At 45.8% G+C, this 20387-nt stretch overlaps 1 protein-coding gene, 1 long non-coding RNA gene and 1 pseudogene across 6 annotated transcripts in view; 1 reads left to right on the forward strand and 2 right to left on the reverse strand.

Annotated features, from left to right (window-relative positions):
* MAST2 (microtubule associated serine/threonine kinase 2) overlaps positions 1-20387 on the reverse strand; it is a 161391-nt gene that overhangs the window by 134917 nt on the left and 6087 nt on the right. The window lies entirely within an intron of this gene.
* Positions 342-14300, forward strand: LOC311600226. The gene is made up of 2 exons (XR_014780171.1): positions 342-495; positions 13493-14300. It is a non-coding gene; the product is annotated as an uncharacterized lncRNA (long non-coding RNA).
* On the reverse strand, positions 8335-10272 carry LOC311600216 (large ribosomal subunit protein eL34-like; annotated as a pseudogene). Its single transcript has one exon. The product of its transcript is annotated as a large ribosomal subunit protein eL34-like (transcript).

The raw sequence follows: 20387 nt of genomic DNA on the forward strand, positions 1-20387 counted from the left end.
TTTTGAAAAAAAAAAAGTCTGTCAGTTGGTACTCCAGCTGATTTTATATATAACAGTTGTACTGATTAAAGTTGCAAATATTTGCAAAAATAGAAAAAAATCAGCCAGGCGTGGTGGCGCACGCCTTTAATCCCAGCACTCGGGAGGCAGAGGCAGGTAGATCACTGTGAGTTCAAGGCCAGCCTGGTCTACAAAGTGAGTCCAGGACAGTCAAGGCTACACAGAGAAACCCTGTCTCGAAAAACAAAAAACAAACAAACAAAAATCTACTTAAAGATAATCTGGCTGTAGATTTTCTTCTGTGGGAAATACTGATATTTCTGAATTAGGCTTTGTGGGGTTTTTATTCCTGCTGCTATTTTGCTATCATGTATAGACAATCTACTTTAATTCAAAAGCATCTAAAAAATCATAAAACTGGTAATTTATAAAAAGTATTTAATAAAGCCAGAGATGGTGGTGCACACCTTTAATCTCAGCACTTGGGAGGCAAAGGCAGATGGATCTCTGGGGGTTCAAAGTCAGCATGATTTACAAAGCAAGTCCAGGACAGCCAGGACTACAAAAACAAAAACAAAAAAAACCACCCCGTTAATTAAGAATTTTACTTGTCTCATTCTTTATGTGCACTGGTGTCTTCCTACATATATGTATGTGTCAGAGTGTTGGTCCCCTGCAAGTGGAGTTGCAAATAGCTGTAACCTGCCATGTAGGTGCTGGGAATGGAATGTAGGTCCTACGGAAGAGCAGGCAGTGCTCTTAACCACTCAACCATTTCCCCAGACCCAAGAGTTTTTAAAATTACATCTAGATTAAGAGATGTTAAAAATACCTAGGAAATACGAAAACTTTTCCGAGTATGATGGCACATACCTTTATTCCCAGCACTCAAGGGGCCGAGGTAGGCAGATCTTTTAAGTTCGAGGCCTTCCTAATCTGCAGAATGAGATTCAGGATAGCCAAGGCTGGGCTGTAACTACAGGGACATTCTCAGGTAGCCAGGGCTAGGCTGTACCTACAGGGACATTCTCAGGTAGCCAGGGCTGGGCTGTAACTACAGGGACATTCTCAGGTAGCCAGGGCTAGGCTGTAACTACAGGGACATTCTCAGGTAGCCAGGGCTGGGCTGTAACTACAGGGACATTCTCAGGTAGCCAGGGCTAGGCTGTAACTACAGGGACATTCTCAGGTAGCCAGGGCTGGGCTGTAACTACAGGGACATTCTCAGGTAGCCAGGGCTGGGCTGTAACTACAGGGACATTCTCAGGTAGCCAGGGCTAGGCTGTAACTACAGGGACATTCTCAGGTAGCCAGGGCTAGGCTGTAACTACAGGGACATTCTCAGGTAGCCAGGGCTAGGCTGTAACTACAGGGACATTCTCAGGTAGCCAGGGCTAGGCTGTAACTACAGGGACATTCTCAGGTAGCCAGGGCTAGGCTGTAACTACAGGGACATTCTCAGGTAGCCAGGGCTAGGCTGTAACTACAGGGACATTCTCAGGTAGCCAGGGCTGGGCTGTAACTACAGGGACATTCTCAGGTAGCCAGGGCTGGGCTGTAACTACAGGGACATTCTCAGGTAGCCAGGGCTAGGCTGTAACTACAGGGACATTCTCAGGTAGCCAGGGCTGGGCTGTAACTACAGGGACATTCTCAGGTAGCCAGGGCTAGGCTGTAACTACAGGGACATTCTCAGGTAGCCAGGGCTAGGCTGTAACTACAGGGACATTCTCAGGTAGCCAGGGCTGGGCTGTAACTACAGGGACATTCTCAGGTAGCCAGGGCTGGGCTGTAACTACAGGGACATTCTCAGGTAGCCAGGGCTAGGCTGTAACTACAGGGACATTCTCAGGTAGCCAGGGCTGGGCTGTAACTACAGGGACATTCTCAGGTAGCCAGGGCTGGGCTGTAACTACAGGGACATTCTCAGGTAGCCAGGGCTAGGCTGTAACTACAGGGACATTCTCAGGTAGCCAGGGCTGGGCTGTAACTACAGGGACATTCTCAGGTAGCCAGGGCTAGGCTGTAACTACAGGGACATTCTCAGGTAGCCAGGGCTAGGCTGTAACTACAGGGACATTCTCAGGTAGCCAGGGCTAGGCTGTAACTACAGGGACATTCTCAGGTAGCCAGGGCTAGGCTGTAACTACAGGGACATTCTCAGGTAGCCAGGGCTAGGCTGTAACTACAGGGACATTCTCAGGTAGCCAGGGCTAGGCTGTAACTACAGGGACATTCTCAGGTAGCCAGGGCTAGGCTGTAACTACAGGGACATTCTCAGGTAGCCAGGGCTGGGCTGTAACTACAGGGACATTCTCAGGTAGCCAGGGCTGGGCTGTAACTACAGGGACATTCTCAGGTAGCCAGGGCTAGGCTGTAACTACAGGGACATTCTCAGGTAGCCAGGGCTAGGCTGTAACTACAGGGACATTCTCAGGTAGCCAGGGCTGGGCTGTAACTACAGGGACATTCTCAGGTAGCCAGGGCTAGGCTGTAACTACAGGGACATTCTCAGGTAGCCAGGGCTAGGCTGTAACTACAGGGACATTCTCAGGTAGCCAGGGCTGGGCTGTAACTACAGGGACATTCTCAGGTAGCCAGGGCTGGGCTGTAACTACAGGGACATTCTCAGGTAGCCAGGGCTAGGCTGTAACTACAGGGACATTCTCAGGTAGCCAGGGCTAGGCTGTAACTACAGGGACATTCTCAGGTAGCCAGGGCTAGGCTGTAACTACAGGGACATTCTCAGGTAGCCAGGGCTAGGCTGTAACTACAGGGACATTCTCAGGTAGCCAGGGCTAGGCTGTAACTACAGGGACATTCTCAGGTAGCCAGGGCTGGGCTGTAACTACAGGGACATTCTCAGGTAGCCAGGGCTGGGCTGTAACTACAGGGACATTCTCAGGTAGCCAGGGCTGGGCTGTAACTACAGGGACATTCTCAGGTAGCCAGGGCTGGGCTGTAACTACAGGGACATTCTCAGGTAGCCAGGGCTGGGCTGTAACTACAGGGACATTCTCAGGTAGCCAGGGCTAGGCTGTAACTACAGGGACATTCTCAGGTAGCCAGGGCTAGGCTGTAACTACAGGGACATTCTCAGGTAGCCAGGGCTGGGCTGTAACTACAGGGACATTCTCAGGTAGCCAGGGCTGGGCTGTAACTACAGGGACATTCTCAGGTAGCCAGGGCTAGGCTGTAACTACAGGGACATTCTCAGGTAGCCAGGGCTAGGCTGTAACTACAGGGACATTCTCAGGTAGCCAGGGCTAGGCTGTAACTACAGGGACATTCTCAGGTAGCCAGGGCTGGGCTGTAACTACAGGGACATTCTCAGGTAGCCAGGGCTGGGCTGTAACTACAGGGACATTCTCAGGTAGCCAGGGCTGGGCTGTAACTACAGGGACATTCTCAGGTAGCCAGGGCTAGGCTGTAACTACAGGGACATTCTCAGGTAGCCAGGGCTAGGCTGTAACTACAGGGACATTCTCAGGTAGCCAGGGCTAGGCTGTAACTACAGGGACATTCTCAGGTAGCCAGGGCTAGGCTGTAACTACAGGGACATTCTCAGGTAGCCAGGGCTAGGCTGTAACTACAGGGACATTCTCAGGTAGCCAGGGCTAGGCTGTAACTACAGGGACATTCTCAGGTAGCCAGGGCTGGGCTGTAACTACAGGGACATTCTCAGGTAGCCAGGGCTGGGCTGTAACTACAGGGACATTCTCAGGTAGCCAGGGCTGGGCTGTAACTACAGGGACATTCTCAGGTAGCCAGGGCTAGGCTGTAACTACAGGGACATTCTCAGGTAGCCAGGGCTGGGCTGTAACTACAGGGACATTCTCAGGTAGCCAGGGCTAGGCTGTAACTACAGGGACATTCTCAGGTAGCCAGGGCTAGGCTGTAACTACAGGGACATTCTCAGGTAGCCAGGGCTAGGCTGTAACTACAGGGACATTCTCAGGTAGCCAGGGCTGGGCTGTAACTACAGGGACATTCTCAGGTAGCCAGGGCTAGGCTGTAACTACAGGGACATTCTCAGGTACCCAGCTTTCCTCCTATTCCAATCTACCTTCTCGAACCTTACGTCTCCCTTCTTCCTCTCTCACAGAACAAAACTGAGGGGCTGGAGAGATGGACGAGAGGTTAAGAGCACTGCCTGCTCTTCCAAAAAACCAGAGTTCAATTCCCAGTTCCCAGCAACCACGTGCTGGCTCACAGCCATCTATAATGAGATCTGGTGCCCTCTTCTGGCCTGCTGGCTCACATGCAGTAGAACATTATACACAATAAATAAATCTTTAAAAAAAAAAAAAAAAGGCCAGCAGTGGTGCACATTCCTTTAATCTCAGCATCAGGAGCAAGTGGATCTCTGTGAGTTCAAGGCCAGCCTGGCCTACAGACTGTCAGAGGAAGAAGAAATTGTTGAAAACAGAGAAACATTGTCTCAGAAGACAAAAAAACTTAAGAGGGCTGAGGCAGGCATGGTGGTTGATGGTGCATACCTCTAGTCTCAGCACTGCCACTCTCACCCCAGTCAGATTAATCTGAGTTTACAGCCAGCCTGGTCTACAGAGGGAATTCTAGGTGAGGACTAGAGAGTTGACTCAGAGGTTAGGGGTTTGGGGGGTGGTGTGGTGTGGTGTGGTGTGGTGTGGTGTGGTTAGTATTTTAGTTTTTCAAGACAGGGTTTCTCTGTATGGGCCTGGCTGTCCTGGACATGCTTTCTTGACCAGGCTGGCCACCTGCCTCTGCCTCCTAAGTGTTGGGATTAAAGCTGTGTGCCACCAAGGCCAGCCTGGTCTACAGAGTGAGTTCCAGAGCACCCAGGGGTACACAGAGAAACCCTGTCTCAAAAAAATAAAAAAATATATTTTTCAAAGTCATTATCTTAGCCAAGCCTACATACATTACACCTCCAAAACTCAGAAAGTAAAAGGGTTTTTGTTGTTTGGTTTTGGTTTTTTGGGTTTTTGAGACAAGGTTTCTCTGTGTAGCCGTGGCTGTCCTAGACTCACTCTGTAGACCGGGCTGGCCTCCAACTCACAGCGATCCACCTGCCTCTGCCTCCCGAGTGCTGGGATTAAAGGCGTGCGCCACCACGCCTGGCTAAGGTTTCTTTTTTTTTTTTAAGATTTATTTATTTTATGTATACAAGTACACTGTCTTTATGCACACCAGAAGAGGGAACCAGATCACATTACAGATGGTTGTGAGCTACCGTGTGGTTGCTGGGAATTGAGCTCAGGACCTCCAGAAGAGCAGACAGTGCTCTTAAGCTCTGAGCCATCTCTCCAGCCCCCGAGACAAGGGTTCTTATATTGCCTGGGCTGGCCTCAAACTCACTATCTTCCTGCTTCAGCCCCTAAGAAACTGGGACTAGACAGGTACTTACTGCTACAATTATGGCACTAGACAACTTTTTTTTAACTATGGAATGCTTCATGAATTTGCAGGTCATCCTTGTGCAAGGGCCATGCTGATCTCTGTATTGTTGCAATTTGAGTATACGTGCTGCCAAAGAGAATACCAGAGAACTTTTAAAAACTACATTATTAAAGAGCAGAGCATTTCAAAGATTAGAAATTTATGTTATTGGACATAAATGTATAAAAATGTAACTTGCAAAAAAAATAAATAAATCCTATGTGCGTGGGTAGAAAAGAAGCTATATAGAACTAAAAGTTTTGGAACCAGTGTGGTGACACATGCTTTTAATGCCAGCAGGCCAGAGTTCCAGGACAGCCAGGACTAGTACACAAAGAAACTGTCTCAAAAAGCCAAAAGGAAAAGAAATAAAAGTTTGCCAGATGGTGGTGGCACACAGCTTTAATCCCAGCACTGAGGAGGCAGAGGCAGGTGGATCTCTTCTAGTTTGAGGCCAGCCTGGTCTACAGCAGATTCCAAAACAGCCAGAGTTGTTGCACAGAGAAATCTTGGAAGGAAGGAAGAAAGGAAGGAAGGAGGTAGGTTTTACATACAATCAAAGTTAAATTGATACCAATCCAACTTTGACTGTTAGAAATGTAAGGATTAGGAGTGTAAGTCAGTGGTACAGCATTTGCCTAGCATATCTAAGATGATGGATTTGATTCCCAGCACAGCAAAAAATAAAAACAAATACAGTTAGAATGTTATACATAATCTCCACAGTGACCAGAAAGACAATACTTTTAAAAAATCAGCAGGGTGGGGCTGGAGAGATAGCTCAGAGGTTAAGGGCACTGACTGCTGCTCCAAAGGTCCTGAGTTCAATTCCCAGCAACCACATGGTGGCTCACAACCATCTGTGATGTGATCTGATGCCCTCTTCTGGCCTGCAGGTGTACATGCAGGCAGAGTACTGTATACATAATAATAAATAAATACATCTTTAAAAAAAAAATCAGCAGGGCACTGAGAAAACACAGAATAGAAGATATTCAGTATGATCAATCGAGAAAAATAAGATTAGTGGGTAGTGGTGTCCCACACTTTTAATCCTAGCTTGCTGGGGGGGGGGGGAGGCAGAAGCAGGTGATCTCTGAGTTCGAGGCAAACCTGGTCTACAAAGTGAGTCCAAGACAGCCAAGGCTTCACAGAGAAACCCTGTCTCTAAAAGAACAATTAAAAAAAAGAAAGAAAGAAAAAGAAAAGATTGAAAACTTAAAAGAGATTCGAGAACCTGCAGAATTAACAAAATTAAAGTCCACATTATTCCAGCTTCAAAGGAAAGAACAGACAAGCTTTATGGTACTAGAGTAAAAAGTTACTTTCTCCAAATGTACCAAAGACCCACAAACCTACCAATCAAAGAAGATAAGTGAACATCAAACAAAAACAAAACTTAAAGAAATACATAAAAGATAAATAATAGGGGCTGGAGAGATGGCTCAGAGGTTAAGAACACTGGCTGCTCTTCCAGAGGTCCTGAGTTCAATTTCCAGCAACTACATGGTGGCTCACAACCATCTATAAAGAGATCTGATGCCCTCTTCTGGCAGGCAGGTGCACATGCAGATAGAGCACTGTATACATAATAATAAATAAAATTTTTTTAAAAGATAGATACACAATAAAAATTCCAGCTGGGAATAGTGGTCCACACCTGTAATCACAGTACTCTGGGAGGCAGAGGCAGGCAGAGCTCTGTGAGTTTGAGGCCAGCCTGATGCACAAAGTGAGTCCAGGATAGCCAAGGCTACCCAGAGAGACCTGTCTTAAAATTAAAAAAAAAAAATCTGAAGCCGGGCGTGGTGGCACACGCCTTTAATCCCAGCACTCGGGAGGCAGAGGCAGGTGGATCGCTGTGAGTTCGAGGCCAGCCTGGTCTACAAAGCAAGTCCAGGACAGCCAAAGCTACACAGAGAAACCCTGCCTAAAAAATAAAAATAAAAATAAATAAATAAATAATAAAATAAAAAAATCTGAAAAAGCATGTACTGACTGGCTTTGTGTGTCAACTTGACACAAGTTAGGGCCTAGCCCATGGTGGGTGGAGCCATTCTTGAGATCCTGGGTTCTTTAAGGAAGCCATGAGGAGCAGGCCAGTAAGTAGCACTTTCCAAGGCTTCTGCATCAGTTCCTGTCTCCAGGTTCTTGTCCAGCTTCAGTTCCTGTCCTCTTTTCCTCCAGTGATGGACCATGATCTGGAAGTGTAAGCCAAATAAACCTTTCCTCCCCAACTAACTCTTTGGTCATGATGTTTTCATCACAACAACATAAACCCTGACTAAGACAGATGTAAACAAAGAGAAAAGAATGAAACAGCTGGAAGAAAATCACACTCTAGGGGGAAATCATCTGAATGACAAATTTCTCATTAAAAACTGTTGAGACCAGAGGAAGGAGAATACTTATAAAATGTTGAAGAAAAAAAATCAGCCCAGAAGCAAGACACATGAAAATATCTTTTGAAAAGATAAGAGAATTAATTTAATGCAGACTTAGCCTAATAGTTAACTAAGAGAATTTCTCTGAACAAAAGAAAAACAATACAAGAATAAACCATGGAATATCAGGAAAAAAAATAACATAGATAAATAAATATATTAGCCTTTCCTTCTGTAATCTATGGTTTTAAATTTTATTAAAAGGTGTCCTGGGAAGCTAGCTTAATTGGCAAAGTGCCTGCCACACAAGCATGATGCTATGAGTTCCAATTCCCAAAACTCATATAAAAAAAGAGGCTTCGGCCAGTTGGAGGTACACTCCTTTACTCCCAATACTTGGGAGACAAAGGCAGGTCAATTTCTGAGTCCAAGGCCAGCCTGATCTACAGAGGGAGTTCCAGGACAGCCAAGACTACACAGAGAAACCCTATCTCTAAAAAAAAACAAACAAATAACCCAGGCTCCAAGATTAGAAACCCCAGTATTGGGTGGGACAGACAGGGAAAGAGATAGGTGGATTCCTGAGGCTCTGTTCTGTCAATCAACATAAAAAATGTCCTCTGGCAGCAGCACAGACATCAACACAGCTCAAGGTAGCACCAGGGACCACAGACATCAGCGTGGAGGTCTTTTGAGGAGGCTTAATCCAGAAGATGAACCGTTCTTCATCCAAGGTATCTTGTCACTGCTCAGAGCCAAGGTGATAGCACGGAGGGGCAGAGAGTTAGGGGGCAGAAGCTGCTCAAGCTCCTGGCTGCTGTACACCACTCTGCACGACTTGGCAATGACATGCTCCTGTGTCCGCTGGCCACACTCCCATACCTGTCACCCTTCTCTGCCTCAGGCATTCACGCTGCTTCCCCCACCCACTCCACCATCTTTCCATCTCTCTATCACACACTCATGATTTAAAGTAGCATAGCAAACTGCTATGTATCACACACTTTCTGGGGTTTTGGTTTTTGGTTTTTGCCTAAGCATCTTTACACACATATATTTAACGCAACAAGTCATTGGTCTGGTTCAAGGTTTTTGTTTGTTTGTTTGTTTTTAACAGAACCATAGACCAAGCCTTGACTTTTACTACTTAAAAAAGCATATTTATTTTGCTTTCTGACTCTGTGCTTGTGCCTTCAACACTTTCACGATTTTCTGCTCCTCAATAAGGAAAGCCTGCTTGATCTGTCTCAGACACACTTGGCACACATGGAGCCACCGTAGGCCCTGCTGATGTGCTTCTTTGTCTTGGACAGTCTTATCAGGACTTTAGGCCTCACAGCACGAACCCCTCACATGCGGATTTAGGTGCTTTCCCAACCTTCTTGGTATACAGGTAAATTCTGTTGCCGGGGGGGTTCAAGACAGCCTAGTTTTGTTAGAGGCTGTACTGTAGGGGAGCCTATGACGGTATGTCCAACGCTGGAGCATTCTGAGTGCCTCTAAGCACCATCCCCGGAAGAGCTGGTTCAAGGTTTCTAAAGTAATACTGGACTATCACTGAGACTCATCTTTGGGTATCCTGTAGTTGGCTAGTATCAGGGTGACCTTGCAGCTAGGCAGCGCTTTGAGAGTTCCAGGCCTTTGTATGCCTCCCTGCCCTCATAGCACCAGCCACACCAATGGTTCCCTAGTAAGACCACTGTGCTTGCAACACTGTAGGGCCTCCCTCTCTTAACCACAGCAGGGCAAATAGGCCAGCTACTGGGTGGCAACAGCAGTGGCTGGTGGTAGCCCAGGCCTCTCAGCAGGCAAGGACTGGCCCTACTCAGCAAATGACATGCTCCTTGGTCTACTGGAACAGTGCTCCCATAACCCATATCAATCACCCACACAGCTGCTCTCCCCTAGCCAAACCACCAGAGCAAGCTCTCTAGCACTGCTCCAGCTAGGCCACCTAATGCCACCATCAGCAGGAAGCAGGGTCAGCTCTCCCGTTCTCACGCCCTCAGGGCAGCTCACCCTCACCCATACCTCCAGAGCCAGCTCTAATCAAGGTGCAAAGTGTTGCAACCTGTGAGGGACTGGACTAGCTCTCCTGCTCTCACAACCAAGCCTTCACCATCAGGGCCAGCTCCACTGTGTTGCCCAGGTGAGATGCTCACAGCCCACTCTCCTAAGTGCTACAGCCAGTGAGGGAGCGGGAATAGCTCTCCTGCTCTCATGGCCAGTACTCCAAACTAAACCCACAGCCCCCCACCCCACCCTGGCTCTCCTGAGTGCTGCAGCCAGGAAGGGGCAGGGCCAGCTCATCTGCTCTCATAAATCTAGGGCCAGCTGTCCCAACTACCAAAGGTAATGAAGGGTAAGGGAGAGGGGGCATCTCTCTCTCTCTCTCTCTCCCTCTCTCTCTCTCCCTCCCTCCCTCTCCCTCTCTCTCACACATACACATACACCTACACCATGCCACCTCAAGGCAGATGAGTGGCGGGGCCAGCTCTCCCTGGCTCTTGCCCTCAGGGCTGGCAAACCTGCACCTCCTTGACCACAGCCAGCACTACTGTACTGCCCAGGCAAGGTGGCTTCCGGAGTGCTGCAGCTGGTGAGAGCAAAGCTAGCTCTCCCATGCTTATAACTCTGTGGTCAGCTTTCCCAACTGCTGGACTCAGCTCTCCCATACCACTGCCACCAGGGCCAGCTCCATTGTACTGCCTCATTGAGGCAAAGCGCCAGCGCTTCCAAGTTCTGCTGCCAGTGAGAGGTGTAGCCAGTTCTCCAAAGTTCTGCAGCCAGTGAGGGATGGGGCCAGCTCTGCACATCCCCTGGACATCCACATAGTCCTTGGCAGCTGCCCCAACCAAGGACATCCCCATGTTCTCTAGTGGTCATATGAGCCACAGACATCGGCACCAACCTCTGCTGCTGCTTCACAGCCACAGACCTAGACATGGTCCTCAGCAGCAGTTTGGGGTGGGACCTCACCCTGGCCCCTGGTGGAGGGGCTGGCCACTCACCACAGGCTACTCCTCTCCACCCTCAGTCTCCAGTTCCATCTCTCTTCATAATGCTCAAGCTGCTCCCATTGGTCCACCATATATTTGTACACTGTGGTGGTTCAGCTATAGGCTGGCCATGCAATTGGAAAGCCCCTGGGTGACATCCTCTGTCCATGCTGTGTGGTATGGTGGCAAAGGAGCGCATAGGTGAGTGCCTCCCAAGTGCTGGGATTAAAGGCGTGTGACTCCGCCACCCGGCAGCACATCTCTAATCCCAGCACTTGACAGGCAACCCTGGTCTATACAGAGTTCCAGGTTAGCCAAGGGTATAAAGACTTTGTCTCAAAAAGAAATAGGGAGAGAGGGAGGGAAAGAGGGAAGGACGGAGAGAATATGAATCAATCAAAGTATTACTACAAATTAAAGAAACTGATTTGAATATAGTAACATAAAACAGGACTGGCAAACCAAAACCTACCTATCAGGCCCAGGCAAGAAGCTCAAAGTATTTTTTTATGTTTTAAAAGTTGAAAAGCAAATAAAAATACTACTTCATGAAATATTATCAATGTGAAAAATTTAGAAGTTACATGAAATTCCAACTTCAGGGGCACTATGTAATGTACTGGATCAGTTAACACTTTTTTTTTCTTTTGTTCCTTTCTTTTTTAAGATGGGGCCTCATGTATTCCCAAGCTGGCCTCAAACTCTCTATGACTCTGGATTTCTGATGGTCCTGTCTCCGTCTCCTGATTATAGTACACCATCACATCTGTTTTTGCAGTGCTAGGGATTGAGCCCAGGGCTTCACACATATGCTACGCAAGTACCCTAAATACTGAGTTACCTCCCAGCTCTTATAAGATAATCCATCGACATTATTTTATAGGACTATCACAATTTAACACTGGATAAAGATTAAAATCAAGGGCTCATGGGCGGGGTGTCAAAGATCTACTATACCAAAAACAAAGGGAAAGAAGCGGTTTCAGAATTTCTAGCAGGCTTTGGGGTAAGGCTTTTTTTTTATATACCTAAAATGGCTGTGACTCAAAATTCTGTGGGCTCTGAAGGAATAAAAGAAAAACCTAAAATTCTACCAATACAGTGGGGTTAGAGGTCCACAGCAGAGAGTAGCTAGAAGTCCATAAAACACGATATCCCTTCCTCTTGGATGTTTTTAGCTCTCCATCACTGAGCTATAGGCCTGTAACTGAGCTGAGAAGTAAAACACAAGTGAAAGTGATTGTGCTGGCCCGTCATCCACTTTCCTCAGCTGACCTTGCAAGAACCTGGACAGAAACTGGGAAAGTGTGTATCAGTCTAGGTCACTCTGAATGCATCTGTTACGGGAACCAGTGTTCCCTAACATAAAGACAAAAGACTGCGCTAGAATAACAACGTCCCTTTTTTTTTTTTTTTTGGTTTTTCGAGACAGGGTTTCTCTGTGTAGCCTTGGCTGTCCTGGACTCGTTTTGTAGACCAGGCTGGCCTCAAACTCACAGTGATCCACCTGCCTCTGCCTCCCGAGTGCTGAGATTAAAGGTGTGCGCCACCACACCCGGCCTGTCCCTTTTCTTTTACTGGTCAAAGGCAGGAACTAAATATCCAGGGTTACCTGAACAAAATCATATTAATAACATCCCTTTGAAATAACTTTTAAAACCATTACCAACTATATCTAAATGCTCTGCTTCATAAATCATTCCTAAATACCTAACAGAAAGCCTAACAATACTAGAAAGTAGCTCTACTTTGGTGAAAAATAGGCAAGAGGTACTATGTAGTGAATTAATCTCCTTTGATTAAATATTAAAGGATTTTGCAACAGCTCAACTTCCCCCTCGGTGAGCCCTCCTAACGCTACTGATGTCACAGCATACCTCAGAATTTAGACAGGAGGGCCTCTAGAGCTCTGAACTTAATTACATTCTCAAATCAATGGAGATACATCCCATTTTAAGACAGTTTCTTAGTAAAGAAAACTGTACATTTCCCCAAAGGGAAAAATGTACAAATTAAAGCCTCCATTTCAAGTGCAGGCACACTCTCACCACAATGCATGTGTGAAAGTCAGAGAAAACTTTTCAAGAATTGGTTCTCTCCTTCCATCTTTTTTTTTTTAAGGCGGATCTCTCTTGCTGTTTCTGCAGTAACTTATTCTTCACGCTAGATGGACCATGAGCTTCTGGTTCATTCTCCTATTTCCACATCCCCTCTTGCCCACAGAAGGGCTAGAATTACAGGTTTGCATTTTACATTGGCTCCAGGTTATCTAACTCCAGTCACCAGACTTGCACAGCAAGCACCTACCTATAGGAGCCATCTCAGCAGCCCAGCGCCTGACTGTTATCCCATTCACTGGATAGTCAACCGTGAAATATTTATTACCTTTTGTAAAGAATAGAATTCAAAAAGCATGGACATCTGGAGTTCAGAAAAACAGACACAAATTACTACTCTCAAGAAGCAAATGTTCTAATGTGGAAAAAAAGTAATAAATACCATGATAAGAAGACAAAGAGAAGAGAGAGTGACAAGAGTAACTTTAGAAAAAATGGTCAAGAAAGACTTTTTCCCCTCCCCCCCACAACCACCCCCCCCCCCAAGACAGGGTCTCTCTGTGTTAGCCTTGGCTGTCCTCGAACTCACAGTGATCCACCTGCCTCTGCCTCCCAAGTGCTGGGATTAAAGGCATGTGCCACCATGCACGGCCTAAGAAATACTTCTCTTTTTTTCTTTTCTTTTCTTTTCTTTTTTTCTTTTTGGTTTTTCAAGACAGGGTTTCTCTGTGAAGCCTTGACGGTCCCGGACTCACATTTGAAGGAGAGATAAACCTGTTTTTTAGGATCCCAAGTGTGGGATTGGAACAGTCTCGTGAGAGAACAGGTGATGTTAATTCACTAGAAGAGCAACCACCTCGTGCAGGAGCTTAATTGTTGCCAGCTGAAAAGATGCCGTGAACTGACTCTGGGAGGAGATATATAAATGAGCCCAGAATTGGAGGCGGGGGCTTTTTGGAGACTTGAAATAGATTCGGCTGTTCATCATGATACTTCAAGACGCTCCTAGAGAAAACCACTCAAGGGAAGACTTAGGGGCTCCGGCTCCTGCTGAGGTTCTGGATTCTGGTTACCCCAGGTTCCAGCAGAAGAAATCCTGTGGCTCACACCCAGAGAATCATTCCTCGAACTGATATCCTTAAGGTTTTGTTATTGTGTCCATTAATCCTCATTTCCCATTGTTTTGGTTAGTCGGGTTATAAGTGACATATGCTAGGTCACTAAGTTGTTAATAAAATATATTGGTTAAGAAAAATGTGCCGGGGGCCGGGCGTGGTGGCGCACGCCTTTAATCCCAGCACTCGGGAGGCAGAGGCAGGCGGATCGCTATGAGTTCGAGGCCAGCCTGGACTACAAAGCAAGTCTAGGACAGCCAAGACTACACAGAGAAACCCTGTCTCAAAAGAATCAAAAAAAAAAAAGAAAAAAGAAAAGAAAAGTGAGCCGGAGCCGGGCGTGGTGGCGCACGCCTTTAATCCCAGCACTCGGGAGGCAGAGGCAGGTGGATCGCTGTGAGTTCGAGGCCAGCCTGGTCTACAAAGTGAGTCCAGGACAGCCAAGGCTACACAGAGAAACCCTGTCTCAAAAAACCAAAAAGAAGAAGAAGAAGAAGAAGAAGAAGAGGAGGAGGAGGAGGAGGAGGAGGAGGAGGAGGAGGAGGAGGAGGAGGAGGAGGAAGAAAAGAAAATTGAGCCTACACACATTGTAGACCAGGCTGGCCTCAAACGCCCAGTGATCCACCTGCCTCTGCCTCCCAAGTGCTGGGATTAAAGGTGTGCGCCGCCACCAACCAACAAGAAAGACTTCTTTAAGAAGTATTATCTCAACAGACATGAATGAAAAGAGAAAATCAGCAGTACACAGCCAGATTACAGACAGTCTTATAGGGCAAAGTAAGTGATCAGCACTTTGGATTTTGATCTAAATTATGATGGAAACAACTGTAAAGTTTTTTAATAGAGGGGGCTGTAGAGATGGCTCAGAGTTAAGAGCACTGACTGCTCCTCCAGAGGTCCTGAGTTCAATTCCCAGCAACTACATGGTGGCTCACAACCATCAATTATAATGTGATCTGATGCCCTCTTCTGACCTGCAATGTACATGCAGGCAGAGCACTGTACACATAATAAATAAATCTTTTTTTTTTTTTTAAGTTTTTTTAGTAGATAACTGACATGCTCATATGTTAGGTTTTACAGAGTTCATTCTCTATGTGGAAGAGACCAATAAGATTAGAACCAGAGGAATCAGGAGACTTACAGTAACTTACATGAAAGATAAAATAGGGTAAGACCATAGACTCTATAGTCTTTGGGGGAGAAGGTGCTGGTGGTTTTTTTGGGTGGGTGGATGGGTGGGTGGGTGGTTTTGGTTTTTTTGAGATAGGATCTCTCTATGTAGCCCTGGCTGTCCTCAAACTCAGAGATCCACCTGCCTCTCCCTCTTAAGTGATGGTATTAAAGGCATGGGGGCCACCAGCAACTGGTCTTATAGTATAGAGAATGGTGGAAACAAATAGAGCAGCTTCCTCAACCTGAATGTAGTACCTAAAAGAAATGGGGGACTGAATGTAAAATAAAAGGTTAAAAACAGAATCATACGATAACAGATTGGCTCAGTGGGTAAAGGCGCTTGTCACACAGCTTGATAACCGAGTTCCATCTTTAAAATCTGCAAAGTAGGAGCAAATCAACTCTTTCAACTTGTCCTGTGACCTTCACATGTGTGCAGAGGTACAAGCACACCCATACACATACATACACACACACTGTGATACTTTCAATGAAAACGGACCCTCATAGGCTCATAGGCACCATTGGGAGGTGTGGCCTTGTTGGAAGAAGTGTATCACTGAGGGTGGGCTTTGAGATTTCATTCTCCCTTCATTCAGCCTGTGGATCCCATGTAGAGCTCTCAGCTCCTCTCCAGCACCATGTCTGTCCTGCATGCTTCTATGCCTCCCATCATGACGACAATGGACTAAACCCTTGAAACTACAAGCCAGCCTCAATTAAATGTTTTCCTTTATAAGAGTTGCCATAGTTGGGACTGGGGAGATGGCTCAGAGGTTAAGAGCACTGTCTGCTCTTCCAAAGGTCCGGAGTCAATTCCCAGCAACCACATGGTGCCTCACAACCACCTACAATGAGATCTGGTACCCTCTTCTGGTATGCAGGCATACATGCGAGCAGAATGTGTATAAATAATAAATAAAATAAATATTTTTTTTTAAAAAAAAGAGTTGCCATAGTCATAGTGTTTCTTCACAGGATAAAACCCTAACTAACACACACAGATACACAATAAAGTAATTTTATAAGTGGGGTGTGGTGGCGCACGCCTGTAATCCCAGCACTCTGGAAGGCAGAGGCAGGCAGATCTCTGTGAGTTCGAGGCTAGCCTGGTCTACAAATCAGGTCCAGGACAGCCAAGACTACACAAAGAAGCCCTGTCTCCAAAAACCAAAAAAACAAAAGGAGAAACGAAGTCTTATAACAAGAAAAGGAATGAATCAAATCAGTACTTTTTAGGTTTAGGCAGGAGAATTATGATTCTCTGGCCTCCCTGGGCTACATAGTGAGACCTTGCATCAACAACAACAAATTTTTTTAATTTGTTTTGTTTCTCGAGACAGAGTTTCTCTGTGTTGCCTTGACTACCCTGGACTCGCTTTGTAGACCAGGCTGGCCTCAAACTCACAGCGATCTGCCTGCCTCTGCCTCCCAAGCGCTGGGATTAAAGGCGTGCGCGACCACCTCCCAGCCCATACAACAACAAAATTTATGGAAAAATGGCTCATCTGTTAGTTCTTACTGCTCTTCCAGAGGAATGGAGTTCAATACCCAACAGGACAAACTCCACATGTACCTGAAATAAATATATAAATAGGAAAGACACAGACTGGAAAGTGAACATCAAGAGTTTAGTTTGGGCTCTTGCAAAGGACCAGGGTTTGATTCCCAGTACCCACATGGTGGCACACAAACATCTGTAACTCCAGTTCCAAGAAATCTAATGTCCTCTTCTGGCCTCTGTGGGAACCAAGCACGCATATGACACACAGACACATATGCAAGCAAAACACCCATACACAAAAATAAATAAATATAAAAAGAAAAAAAAAAATCAGCCGGGCGGTGGTGGTCCACACCTTTAATCCCAGCACTCGGGAGGCAGAGGCAGGTGGATCGCTGTGAGTTCAAGGCCAGCCTGGTCTACAAAGTTAGTCCAGGACAGGCAAGGCTACACAGAGAAACCTTGTCTCGAAAAACCAAAAAAAAAAAAAAAAAAAAAATCTTTAAAACAAAGTTTAGTTTAGGGAAATATTAGGCTTAAAAGATCTAAAAACTGGGCCGGGCGTGGTGGCGCACGCCTTTAATCCCAGCACTCGGGAGGCAGAGGCAGGCGGATCGCTGTGAGTTCGAGGCCAGCCTGGTCTACAAAGTGAGTCCAGGACAGTCAAGGCTACACAGAGAAACCTTGTCTCAAAAAAACAAAAACAAAAAAAAAAAAAAAAGATCTAAAAACTATTCAAATAGAAATGTAGAGTTAAAAAAATAAAATAAAATAAAAATAAAAAAATAAAATAAAATAAAAAAAATAAAAATAAAATAAAAATAAAAAAATAAAAAAAATAAAAAAGAAATGTAGAGTAAACTATAAACATAAATCTTATTGTAATAACTTGTTTTACATACACTGGTGTTTTGCCTGAATGTATGTCTGTGTACGTGTCAAGTCTACTGGAACTGGAGTTACAAACAGTTGTGAGATGCCGTGTCGGTGCTAGGAACTGAACCTGGGTCCTCTGGAAGAACAGCCAGTGTTCTTAACCTCTGAGCCATTTCTCTAGACCCCTAGAAACATAAATCTTGACCTCAAGAGAAAGATCAAGAACAGAGAAATCAATGTGGAACTGTCAAGCCAGAAGAGCCTGATGACATCAACAACAAGAATAAAAGAATCAGATTAGCACTGGCCACCCGGAAACACTCCCAATGAGACAGGACGAAAACCAACGGATCCTAATGCCAAAAGTCAACTGAACAAATGATCAACTTGTCAACTGGGGTCAGCACTCAGAAGACAGGCAGGCAGATCTCCATAAGTTCAAGGCCAGCCTGGTCTACAAAGAGAGTCCAAGACAGCCAGGTCTAAAGCTCTTCTCAAAACTGAAGGTGTTTATACCCGAGATGATCCCAACTAAACCAAAGGAGGCTCCACTTATGGGAACAGTAACATAGTTCTTGCCAAATTCCGAAGCAGCCTCTTGTAACAGCCACTGGACACAGAATCCATGCGATGCTGTACTTCACAGAGATTTAAACTAATGGAGAGCAAATGAATAAAAGTGGATTTGTGAGACAGACAGTGGTGGCTGACACACACCTTTAATCCTAGCACAAAGCAAGCAAAGGCAGGCAAATCTCCAAGTCTGAAGACAACCAGGGCTACACAGAGAAACCCTGTCTCAATAAACAAACAAAAAGGCAAACAAACAATTGAATAAATTCAGTTAAACCATTGCAACAAGCAAGAAATATGTATGTGCTGAGGTAGGGACAGTGGGTAAAGGGTTAAAAGGTAAGAAAGCATAGCCTGCAGGCATGGTAGCTCACACATTTAATCCCAACACTTGGGAAGCAGAGGCAGGTGAGTCACTGTGAGTTCGAGGCCAGCCTGGCCTACAAGGCAAGTCCAGGACAGCCAGGGCTACACAGAGAAACCCTGTCTCTGGAGAAAACAAAAAGGAGAAGAAAGCATAGCCTAACAGGTGACTGACTTAGGACAAGGGAATAGAAGATGGCAAAGACCAGATGGAGAGGAGCATATTTCAAAGGAGAAACAATGCTACACATCTACTTTAATTATCTAATAAGCCATTGGCCTCTGAGAGCCCTCACTTACTTCTAAAGATAAATATTCAGTAATTGAAGTATAACATGTACTGCTGGGAAGATGGTTCAGTTGGGTAAAACGCTGCTGTGCAAGTATAAAGACCTGAGCGCAAATCCTCAGAACCCGTAGAACTGGGCACTCAGGACCGGAGTCTGTAATCTCTCTACTTCTACTGGATGAAGGACAAAAATCACTGGAAGAGCAAGACAAGCCCCTATAATGTCATACAGGTGCCGTCTCGTTAAAGGAAGTGTGTAACTGGAAATGGGCTTTAATATCCCAATCTCAATACCCCCCCTCAGAAATTATTCCAGCACCATGCTGCCATATTTATCACTATGCTCCCTGCCATAGTGGACTGGTAAACCTCTGAAACTGAACCAGGCAGTGGTGGCGCACGCCTTTAATCCCAGCACTCAGGAGGCAGAGGCAGGCGGATAGCTGTGAGTTCGAGGCCAGCCTGGTCTACAAAGAATCCAGGGCAGCCAAGACTACACAGAGAAACCTTATCTAGAAAAAAAAACTAAAAAAAGAAAACAAAAAAACAAAAGAAACTACATGAAAGCCTCCAATTAACTGCTTCCTCTTATAAGAGTTGCCTTGACCTTGGTGTCTCTTCACAGCAACAGAACAAAGACTAAGACAGACAGACAGACAGGCTCATACACAGTGGGAAAACCACCAAGAGACTCTATCTCTAAGTAGACGGCAAGGACAGACACTCAGGACCGGCTTCTAACTTCCACATGCATTTCATGACACCTGCCTACCCACCTTCTATGCAGGTCATTTGCCAAGCACTTAGGTGGTAGAAGCAGGATGGGTAGTTCAAAATCATCCTCAGCTCCCTACAGAGGTCCAAGGCCAGCCTAGGCTAAATGAGACCCTGTCAAGGTGGGGACAGGGTGTCATTTATTGTATTAATGAACAGGATCCATCTAGCCTGTTAACATACTTACCTGAAACATGTGTCTTTTCAAACTCTTAAGTTCTTGCAAGTTATAAACTCTCACAGTCACTATCACCTTTGATCGCAGGAGGCAGAGGCAGACACATCTCTGTGAGTTTGAGGACAGCCTGGTCTACAGAGTGAGTTCCAGGACAGGCAGGGCTCTGTTACACAAAGAAACCCCTGTCTCGAAAACCAAAACAAGGGGGCTGGAGAGATGGCTCAGAGGTTAAGAGCACCGCCTGCTCTTCCAGAGGTCCTGAGTTCAATTCCCAGCAACCACATGGTGGCTCACAACCATCTGTAATGTGATCTGATATCCTCTTCTACAGATAAAGCACTCACATGCAATAAATAAATCTTAAAAAAAAAAAAAAAAAAGAAAGAAAGAAAGAAAGAAAACCAAAATAAAGAAATCAAAAATAACAACACAAACACAGACTAGTGAGATGGGTCAGCGGGTTAAGGCACTTGCTGCTGAGCCTGACAACCTGAGTTTGAGCACCAAGAGACACACAGTGGAAGGAGAGAACCAACTCCACAGTTGTCCTCTGACCTCCACGTGTGTATTAGGCCACATGCACAGTAACACATGGTGCTGCACATACACATCACATACACATACACACACAGAGACAGGTAGCTAGGTAGATAAATAAGTAAATATATAAATGGCTTT

The sequence above is a fragment of the Acomys minous genome (assembly GCF_964271855.1).
Source record: "Acomys minous genome assembly, chromosome: 6".
Classification (NCBI taxonomy): domain Eukaryota; kingdom Metazoa; phylum Chordata; class Mammalia; order Rodentia; family Muridae; genus Acomys; species Acomys minous.